This window comes from Bos taurus, chromosome 10, assembly GCF_002263795.3.
Source record: "Bos taurus isolate L1 Dominette 01449 registration number 42190680 breed Hereford chromosome 10, ARS-UCD2.0, whole genome shotgun sequence".
NCBI lineage: Eukaryota > Metazoa > Chordata > Mammalia > Artiodactyla > Bovidae > Bos > Bos taurus.
The window spans coordinates 17,273,103-17,283,137 of NC_037337.1; the positions used below are offsets into that span (position 1 = coordinate 17,273,103).

The window sequence follows — 10,035 nt, forward strand, 5'->3', positions numbered from 1 at the left end:
CTTTACCAAAGAAAATGTCTGAAAACTCATATAAACACATCAAAATAATAAGCACAGAAAAAAGGCTCATCCTCATTAGTTATAGCAAACACAAATTATAGCCACAAGGAGACAGCACTTTATATCCCTAAAATGTCTAAAATGGAAAAGACTGACAATACCAAGTGCTGGCAAGAACACGGACCAAGCAGAACTCTCACCCACTGTTGGTGTAAGTGTCAACACAATCACTTTGTTCCAACAGTGTCAGTTGCTCATAAAGCTAAACATACATCTATTATATGATCCAGTCATTTGAACACTAAGTATTTACCCAAGAGTAGTGAAAACAGTGTCAGACTTTATTTTGGGGGGCTCCAAAATCACTGCAGATGGTGACTGCAGCCATGAAATTAAAAGACACTTACTCCTTGGAAGGAAAGTTATGTCCAACCTAGACAGCATATTCAAAAGCAGAGACATTACTTTGCCAACAAAGGTCCATCTAGTCAAGGCTATGGTTTTTCCAGTGGTCATGTATGGATGTGAGAGTTGGACTGTGAAGAAGGCTGAGCGCCGAAGAATTGATGCTTTTGAACTGTGGTGTTGGAGAAGACTCTTGAGAGTCCCTTGGACTGCAAGGAGATCCAACCAGTCCATTCTGAAGGAGATCAACCCTGGGATTTCTTTGGAAGGAATGATGCTAAAGCTGAAACTCCAGTACTTTGGCCACCTCATGCGAAGAGTTGACTCATTGGAAAAGACTCTGATGCTGGGAGGGATTGAGGGCAGGAGGAGAAGGGGATGACAGAGGATGAGATGGCTGGATGGCATCACTGACTTGATGGACGTGAGTCTGAGTGAACTCCGGGAGTTGGTGATGGACAGGGAGGCCTGGCATGCTGCGATTCATGGGGTCGCAAAGAATCAGACACGACTGAGCAACTGAACTGAACTGAGTGAAAACATATGTCCACATAAAGATTTTATACAAGCATGTTCATAGCAGCTTTATTTGGGGTAGCACCAAACTGAAGACAGCCCAACTATCCATTAACAGGTAAGCAGTTCAACAAATTGAGATATTACCATGCAATGGGACACAACCATTGATTAAAAAAAACAACAACAATAATAACTCCTAATAAACACAGCAATGTGGGTAAATCTCATGGACATTATGCTAAGCAGAAGTTGTATGCAGAAAAATATAGACTTACTATTCCTTACATATGAAGTTTTAGAACAGACTAAAATAATAATTGTGATGATTATTTTAAGGGGTAAGCAGTGAGGGGAGATTGACAGTAAAGGGGTACACGAAAATTTGGGGGAAGATGGAAATGTTTTATTATCTTAGTTGTGGCAATAATGGTAATGTGGGCACAGACTTTTGTCAAAGTCAACAGCTTTTATACTTAAATCAGAATGTATGAATTTTATTGAATGAAACGTATACCTCAATAAAAGTATAATTTTGTAAAAAAAAAATTAGTAAACCTGGAAATACAATTATAATACATGTAGTGGATAGTAAGAACTATTTTTTCTGAAAATAAAAAGATCTCTTGAAGCACAGTGGTTAAAAATCTACCGGCCAGTATAGGGGACACAGGTTCCATCCCTGATCCAGGAAGATTCCACATGCTTTGGCATAACTAAGCCCATACGCCACAACTGTTGAAGCCCACACACCTAGAACCTGTGCTTCACGACAAGAGAAGTCATCTCAGTGAGAAACCTGTGCAGTTCAACAAAGAATAGCTCCCACTCTCAGCAACTAGAGAAAGCCTGCAGGCAGCAATGAAGATCCAGTGCAGTCAACAAATAACTAATTAACTAAAAAAGGAAAGTTCTTTTTAATCCCAGTAGATCATCTGGAAGTGGATGTGAACCAACAAATGAAAACAAGTCAATGAATTACAAATAAAATGTGAAAAGATGCTCAATCTTACTTATTAAAAACACATAAAATAACATTCATCATTTCTCATCCACTATATTTACCAATATTCACAAGATTTATAAAACAGTGTTTCTTGGGGTACATGGAACCCATGCTCGAATATACCTCATCATTTTTTTATGAAACTGATACATTTTTATAATGAGAAATTTCAAAAACAAACTCAGTTCATCCCCTCTTTGGTTCCAAATGACTTCATGACTCATCATTGCTTGTGAAAGTACACAGTCCTTAGCCCGGCAGCCAAACCCTCCATGCTCTGGATCCGTTTTACAGCATCAGCAGTATTGTTTGATGCACATTCCCTCACTGAATCTTTCCAACAGCCCTATGAATTTGGGTCCAGCTGGGCCACTTTGGACTCCCAGTACTTGGCCTAGCGTCTGGCACACAGTGGGTGTTCAGTAAATACTCAATATTCATCACTTCTACCACCTATGTCAAGGGTCATCTATCTCACCTTTATGACGTGCCTAACCTCTGTAAAATGTCTCAGGTGAAAGAGCAAGAAGACTGGGATGCAAAGCTGAAGTCATGGTCCCTCCTTGTGACTGTGGAAATCAAAGAGTTCAGCTGTCGGATGTCTGGCCTCACAGTCACGCCACTCCACCCTTGCATCTGCGAAGTGTGGCCAGGATGCCAAGGACAGCACCAAGATGACCTGGGACGAGTGGGACAAGACTTCCAAGTTCATCTTGATTTCTTCCTTGAGTTCCTCTCATTGTCTCCCAATTCCCACACTCATCAGGACCTCAGGATGTTATCCTGGCATCACCTGTTCCCCCTTTCCTTATATATCAGGAGCCACCAGAATCTGTCTCCAAAGCCTGGTGCCAAATCCAGGATCTAGAAGAAAGGGTGTTAACTAAAAATGATCCTTAACTAGGGGAATGAGTCCCCGCTGGTGGTGGTGGTGGGAGGTGGGATCTCTACGTGTAGAGAACTCCCTTCCTCCTATATCCCTGTGGACACAGGCTATATCTGATCACCACAGCTCACAGCACTGAGCACCAGGATAAGTCAGGGGCACTGGCTGACTGAACAGTTGTCCCCGCTTCTCACACTTTTCCCTGAGCACTAAGCCCAAAGCGATAGAAGAGAGGGCAAATCCTTCAGAGAGTGGAGGGCCTGTCCTCAGTCAAAGAGCTATGAGTTAACCGGCAGCTCTAGTAATCATACCACTGCATGATGTCTGCAATAGATTGAAGATGCCCCATTGGGAATCGTGTCCCGAGCTAGACTGGCTGCCAGCTTCTCCCAGACTCATCCGAATCTTCTTGGGGAGCTCTTCTGGGAATGCAAAGAAAAGAGGATGAAAGGGAGCATCAAGGAAGTTCCCCCACAAAGGCAGGAGTCAGTCATTTCGGGCACTGGTGGTTTACAGACACTGAAATCTGGAGGCCCAGGAGGAAAACTTTTAATGCAAACATCTCTTTCAAATACCATCCAGGATTTTATTTAAAGAAACGATTCCTTCAGAAGTGTAAGTAGGGGGTTCCCAGGGTCTAGGACGCTTAAGGCCAATCAAAGAGGAGCCTCAGGCTGTAGGTTCAACAGAGAGACTCCAGAGGAAGGCATCCCTCAGAGAAGGAACAAGGCACTTGCATTGGGAGCTGGCACTGATTCAGCTGGAGAAAACAAACAGCACAGCTCCAACCCTCCAGATGATGTCGGAACAGAGAGAAAGACACAGAGGACAAGTGCCTCCTCCTCTCTTGGAGTCTGTCCCCTCTGGCAACCTGCTTTCCCTTCCAAAGACCCCTGCACACACAAGAGGCCCCTGTGGGGGCTCCCACACCACAGCAGACCCTGGTGCCCGCTCTCTCCAGGCACCAGGCTAAGCTGGCCAGTCACTGACCCTTGTTTTGTCATTCTGGGCTCACAATCATCTGTGAGGTAAAGACCATTACTGTCCTCATTGTTATGATCAGAAACTGGGCTCAGAGTGTTAAAGAAGTTTCTGAAGGTCATGTGCCCTGTGAGAGAGAAGACGTGAACCCAGATGTGTTCAGGTATGTTGGGTGCCATGTCGGTGGCTCAGATGGTTAAGAATCTTCCTGCAATGCAGGAGACCCAGGTTCAATCCCTGGATCGGGAAGATGCCCTGGAGAAGGGAATGGTTACCCACTCCAACATTCTTGCCTGGAGAATTCCATGGACAGAGGAGCCTGGCAGGCTATATAGTCCATGGGGTCTCAAAGAGTCGCACATGACTGAGAAACTAATGCACATGTGCACACACACACACACACAAACACACACACACGCTCTCCCAAGAATCATATCTGAGGGGATCTTGGGTGAAAGTTGGAGATCCCACAAGATTCATTCTGTTCAAGGGTACAAGTCAGGCTAACAACCCAGCTATACTCCAGCAAGGTTTGAGGGGCATAAAATCAACGTACTTGGAAAGCATGAAATGAGGTACTTAATTAAGTTGGCAACAGCAGCACAGAGCAGCATCATTTTTATTCTCCTATCAGCTTATTATGGGATGGGGTAAGGTGTTCTTTTCCAACAGAATTTTAGAAAAGTAACTTCCAATCTCAATTCTGCTCCCACTTGCTCTGTGCATGGCTTTGAGGCCCAAGAAGGAGATGAAACATAAGCTGGGCCTAGGAAGATGGCAGCATTTGGGGAGGATGGGATGGAGGGCAAGGTCTGGAGGTGGGCAGTCCCCTCCTCTGAGAGCAAGGGTCTCTATTTCCAGAAGAAGACAAGCTGTGCCTATAACACTGTCTGGAGTGTGATCATTTCTGCCAGGAGAGGCCCCCTTACTGGAGATGTTCACTGACTCCTGTTGAAGTAACACCTATTATGCTGATCCCAATGCACAAAGCTTGCCCATCATGTTCACCTCCCATCCTCAAGCCAAGCTGGTGTATAACAAAAAACTGTCACTGTGTATACAGCATTGATTCTATGTATAAAATAGATAGGGCTTCCCTGATGGCTCAAGTGGTAAAGAATCCACCTGTAATGCAGGAGACACAGGAGACTTGGGTTCGGTCCCTGGATTGGGAAGATCCCTTGGAGGAGGAAATGGAAACCCACTCCAGTATTCTTGCCAGGAAAATCCCATGGAAAGAGGAGCCTGGTGGACTATGGTCCATGGGATCTCAAAGAGACACGACTGAATCGACGGAGCACGTATGCATGCATAACATAGATAACTAATAAGAACCTGCTGTATCGCACAGGGAACTCTATTCAATGCTGTGGTGATCTAAATGGGAAGGAAATCCAGAAAAGAGGAGCTATATGTATACCTATAACTGATTCACTTTGCTGTACAGTAGGATCTAAAACAGTGCTATAAACAACTATACTCCAAGCAAAATTAATTTAAAAAAAAAAAGAAAAAAGAAAATATAAAAAAGTGGATATGTGGATATGTGTAACTGATTCACTTTGATGTACACCTGAAACGAACAAGTACAGCCTTGTAAATTAACCATATTCCAATGTAACTTTTTTTTTTTTTAATTTTCCATCTGACTTTATTTTCAAATACACTTTCTTTAAAAAAAAAAAAACCAATACACTTTCTGTGAAGATGACAAATATCAGTATTAGGAAATCCAATTATACAAAAAATACTACATCTAGTCTGGGGTAGATATATTTATTTTTGGTATAACTTTTTTAAATCTAAGAAAATGCTGTTCCCGTAGGGAGTGGTGGTTGTTTTATTAAATGGATCCAACTCAAAGAAAACCATTCATTTTGACAATACTCACATGGGGTGTTCCAGTAGGAAATAGTGCCTCCCCATCTGACAGACACCCCCAACATAGAGGGAGATGGCAGGGACCAAGCATCCCTGACAATTACAGTATGATATCAGGTCTCGGGAACTGCTTTACACTTTCAAGCAAGAACTAACTTGGATTCTCAGAGCAAACAAACATAAAAAAAAAAATCATTCCCTCAACTTTGGGAACACACCCAGTCTCCCAGACCTTCCCTAATTTCTTCAAGAATGGTCTCTATGCCAACTTAAATATTGCATTTGGTTGGGAGAGGAGGACCCACAAGCCCAGAGTGGAAGTCAAATTATTCCACAAATACTGCCTACTTAAATAACGTTTTAAAAAAATATATCATGTTCAGTGGTGAAGAACTAGTAAATTATTGAATTCCCTGAAGCATCCTACAGGCTTTAAAGTAGCTCATGAAACCCCATAAAAGAACGTCATAAATAGTCGAAAAGGAATGCTGGGCTCCATGTCAGAATGCCTCTACGAGCCAACGCTAAACATCTTCATGTAATCTTTCCACTTAAACCAATGATTAAACAGATTAAACAGATGATTAAACAAATAAAGATTAATGGAACAAGTAAAGTAATCAAATCTGTATGGGTGTATAAACGAATGATTCCAGACAATATTAGAACAAATTGTCTAAAACTAATAGCGAATGCTTCAGTTCAGTCCCAACAGCTTTTGTTGGGCTCTCGCTTGGATGTAATCAAAACATTTGTTTAAACTAAGATGGATATGAGTCTCTAAGATGTCAGTTTCTTGAAAGGGAAAAATAAAACAAAAGCAATGTCTTCGGTAGGGAGGTCGGTATTGCCAGTAGGGCTGCACGCCTGAAGGGCTTGTGAACCTTGTGTCAGGGATATGTGGAAGCTTCACGTTGACCTGTTTTGTCAAAGAGGCTCTGCTCACATGATAAATATAAGTGAGTCAAAAGAAGGTGGATCTGAGAGGAAGAGAAGAAACTGTTCAAAATCCTCCAACTCTTTTGTTGTTGTTTAGTTGCTAAGTCATGTCCAACTCTTTGCAACCCCGTGGACTGGAGCACGCCAGGCTTCCCTGTCCTTCACTATCTCCTGGAGTTTGCGCAAACTCAAGCATCTCATCCTCTGTCTCCCCCTTCTCCTCCTGCTCTCAGTATTTCCCATCCTCAGGGTCTTTTCCAACCAGTTGGTTCTTCATGTGAGGTGGCCAAAGTATTGGAGTTTCAGCTTCAGCACCAGCCCTTCCAGTGAATAACTCTTTAGAAGTGTCAAGTATTAGTTGCTCAGTCGTGTCTGACTCTGTGACTCCATGGACTGTAGCCCACCAGGCTCCTCTGTCCATGGGATTTCCCAGGCAAGAATACTGGAGTGGGTAGCCATTCCCTTCTCCAGGGGATCTTCCTGACAGGGATTGAACTCAGGTCTCCTGCATTGAAGGCAAATTTTTTACCATCTGAGCTATGAAATCTCTTTTCATTATCAATCACTGATATGCTAATTACAGCATTTGCTTATCTGTTCCTTCTTTCCTGGAGAGTAGGCCAACTATTCCCAATGCACTGTGGGAAAGAATAAAATGGAATTTCCTAGCAAGAATGCTCTATTTAGATTTTTTTTTCATTAATTAAAACTAGTGAGCTTCTTGCCCCTACTTAGAGTAGTTACTTGATTTCAGCCATACTGGCTGATTCAGGGGTTCTAATGTGCCACTCATTTGTCCTAGCACAGGGAATCTAACTCCTTGTTAGTCCAAGTGTGGCCCTTACGTGGGAGCCCCAACCTGTTGCATCGGGATCTACATTTTAACATTTATCTCACGAAGGGTTTGAGAAGCACTGATATGTGTAGTTTGGACCCTGTGAAATTTCCTAGGCAAGTTGACAAATGGATGAAGAACAGGGAGGGCCATTTTCATTCTTGAAGGTAAAGCTTGTATAAAATGCTTTGAAAAAGTTGCTTTGGAAAGAGTTCCTCTGAAACAGGAGGGAAGGGGGCAGGGCATAGCCTTTAAAAGAATGACATAGCCGTAGGATATGATGAAAACTGATTAGAACCAACTAGGTTCAAGATGGTAGAATATTCAACTTCCAGTGGACACTGAGCCTCATCACACACTCATTGTAACGCAGCAGCAAGCTGAATTACACACCCACCAGTGCCATGGCAGTTCCAAGGCCGACCATCAAAATGTGGCGATGGCCCATTTCCTGGAAATCTCTGCCCTTCCCCAAAACAGTTGGAATAATCCTCCCATTCATTAGCCTATGATCTTATCCAGTCCATTGAAACTAACCATGTGGTGTTTCGAAGCCACTCTCACCTTCTGAGATAGCCCATATTCTGTCTGTGGAGTGCATTTTCCTCTAAACAAATCCACTTCTTACCTTTCTCTTTTTCTCTCAATGAATTCTTTCTGCGATGAGACATCAAGAACCTGAGTTTCATTAAGTCCTGAAACTGGGTGTCTGATCTCAGTTAAAAGACCACGGATTCATGTCCCAATCTGAGCTGCATGGTTTCAATTGGGGCGTGGGTGGGTGACATCTGCTGCAAAGTTTCAGCCAGGACCACAGAGCCTATCACTGTAAGTAGATCTCACGTATGCCGTCCACTCAGCAGGGCCTGTCTACTGCCATGCCTGCTCCCGACATGCATTCAGTGTAACGGACAGCTAGGTGGAATGGCTGGATGGCAAGCAACAGAAATTAGACAAGTCTAAGCAAAAAAAAAAAAAGGTGAGTTATTTGCTCGTTTGTTTTATATAAAAATACAGAGTGCCCTCCCCCGCAGACCCCACAGACAAGATGCTGCTTCAGGAAAACCTTGGGCTATAGTCTGGCAGCCCTCAGGACTCCCCCTTTCACCATTTTCCTGCTTCTCCCTGAGTTTCTACTTCATGCTCTCTGCAAACCAGCTCTCTCTGCCTACAGTGGCTGCACAGATCACAGCTGCCTGCCAGCAATACCCAGGGACACACAGTATTTCCAGCCACCTAGAGGCTTTGTCTCCGAGGCCAAATTACAAGTGCAAGGTGAGAGAACCTGAAATCTGTTTGGATGATGACCACCTGATCTAATCAGCTAGGGGGTAAGAGTGCACAGAAGAGCCATGCCTGTGGGGAGCCCACTCCAGCGCATGGCTGGGTGAGGGAGACAGAGACACAGGGACACTTGTGTCCCTGAAGAAGGGAAGCACAGCAGCGCCCAAGCTCACACAGTGCTGACGCCAGAGTCTGAGCCCAGAGGTGGGGAAGCCCAGCAGCTTGCCCAAGCTCACACAGTGCGGACGCCAGAGTCTGAGCCCAGAGGTAGGCTATGACAGACCTCAGCCTGGATACCCAGCAGGCCCTGTGGGGCTCCTGGGCACAAGACCTCTGTGTCCCCCATTCCTTTGATTAAGGGAAACAGCCTCCTTTCAGCCTCCATGACCTTCTCCGGGTTCTAATGGGCAGACTCAAGCAGTTGTTAATCAGGAAAGGGAGAGGACATAAGACCAGGGAGAAACAATCAAGAGCACCCTTTGGGCAAGGTCCTGGCTTCCCATCAAGGAATATATGACCATATCTTTGAGCTATTTTGCAGATACTGAAACCCCCTCCAGAAGGGAGAACTTAATGATTAACAATGATATGCTGACCACAAGCATGTTGACACCAAACCAGTTGGACCTGAAGTTTGATGATGCTGACTAATACTTACCTCACCGACAACCCATCAGAAGAATGTCCATGGGCTGATCATGCTCTGTTTGAACAGTTACTATAAAAATTCTCACTGTCGTCCCCAAATGGGGACACATGGTTTTGAGAGCATGAGTCCACTGTGGCCCCCTCTGCCTGGCAAAGCAATAAAGCTCTCCTTTTCTGCTTCACCCAAAATTCTGTCTCCGAGATTTGACTAAGCACCAGTATCCAGGGAAGCTGAGTTTTCAGCATCAGCCTCCTCTACTTCCTCATTGATATCCTCCTGGATCCCGGCCCAGCTTGGGTCAGTGTTAGGCAAGCGAACCTTGTCATGAGCCACCTTCCCCTCTCTTCATGCTGGCCTCTCCCTTTCAACACCCAACTCTGGTCTTCAGTACTCATGGGATGGTCCCTCATGGCTCAGAAAACACCCCAGCACTGGGATCCCTTAGCACTGACATCCTCAGACCCTGATCTCTGAAGGTGATTTGCTCCCTGATACAGGAAAGCAATCTGTGTGATGTTATGGATGCTAAAGTGATGACATGTCAGCCTCTGGAGTACCTCACTGGTGTTTTAAGAGGCCTCTTTGGAGATGGCTGCTGCTTCTGCTTAGTTGCTTCAGCAGTGCCCGACTCTGTGTGACCCTATGGACTGCAG

At 44.4% G+C, this 10,035-nt stretch overlaps 1 long non-coding RNA gene across 2 annotated transcripts; it reads left to right on the forward strand.

The window, feature by feature from the left end:
* Positions 1–3,871: 3,871 nt before the first annotated feature.
* On the forward strand, positions 3,872–9,800 carry LOC132346336 (uncharacterized). 2 transcript variants are annotated; one of them, XR_009496138.1, is made up of 4 exons: positions 3,872–3,957; positions 8,313–8,428; positions 8,624–8,724; positions 9,275–9,800. It is a non-coding gene; the product is annotated as an uncharacterized lncRNA (long non-coding RNA). The 2 variants fall into 2 exon arrangements; XR_009496139.1 differs by having other exon boundaries at positions 3,874–3,957; positions 8,310–8,428.
* The last annotated feature ends 235 nt before the right edge of the window (positions 9,801–10,035 follow it).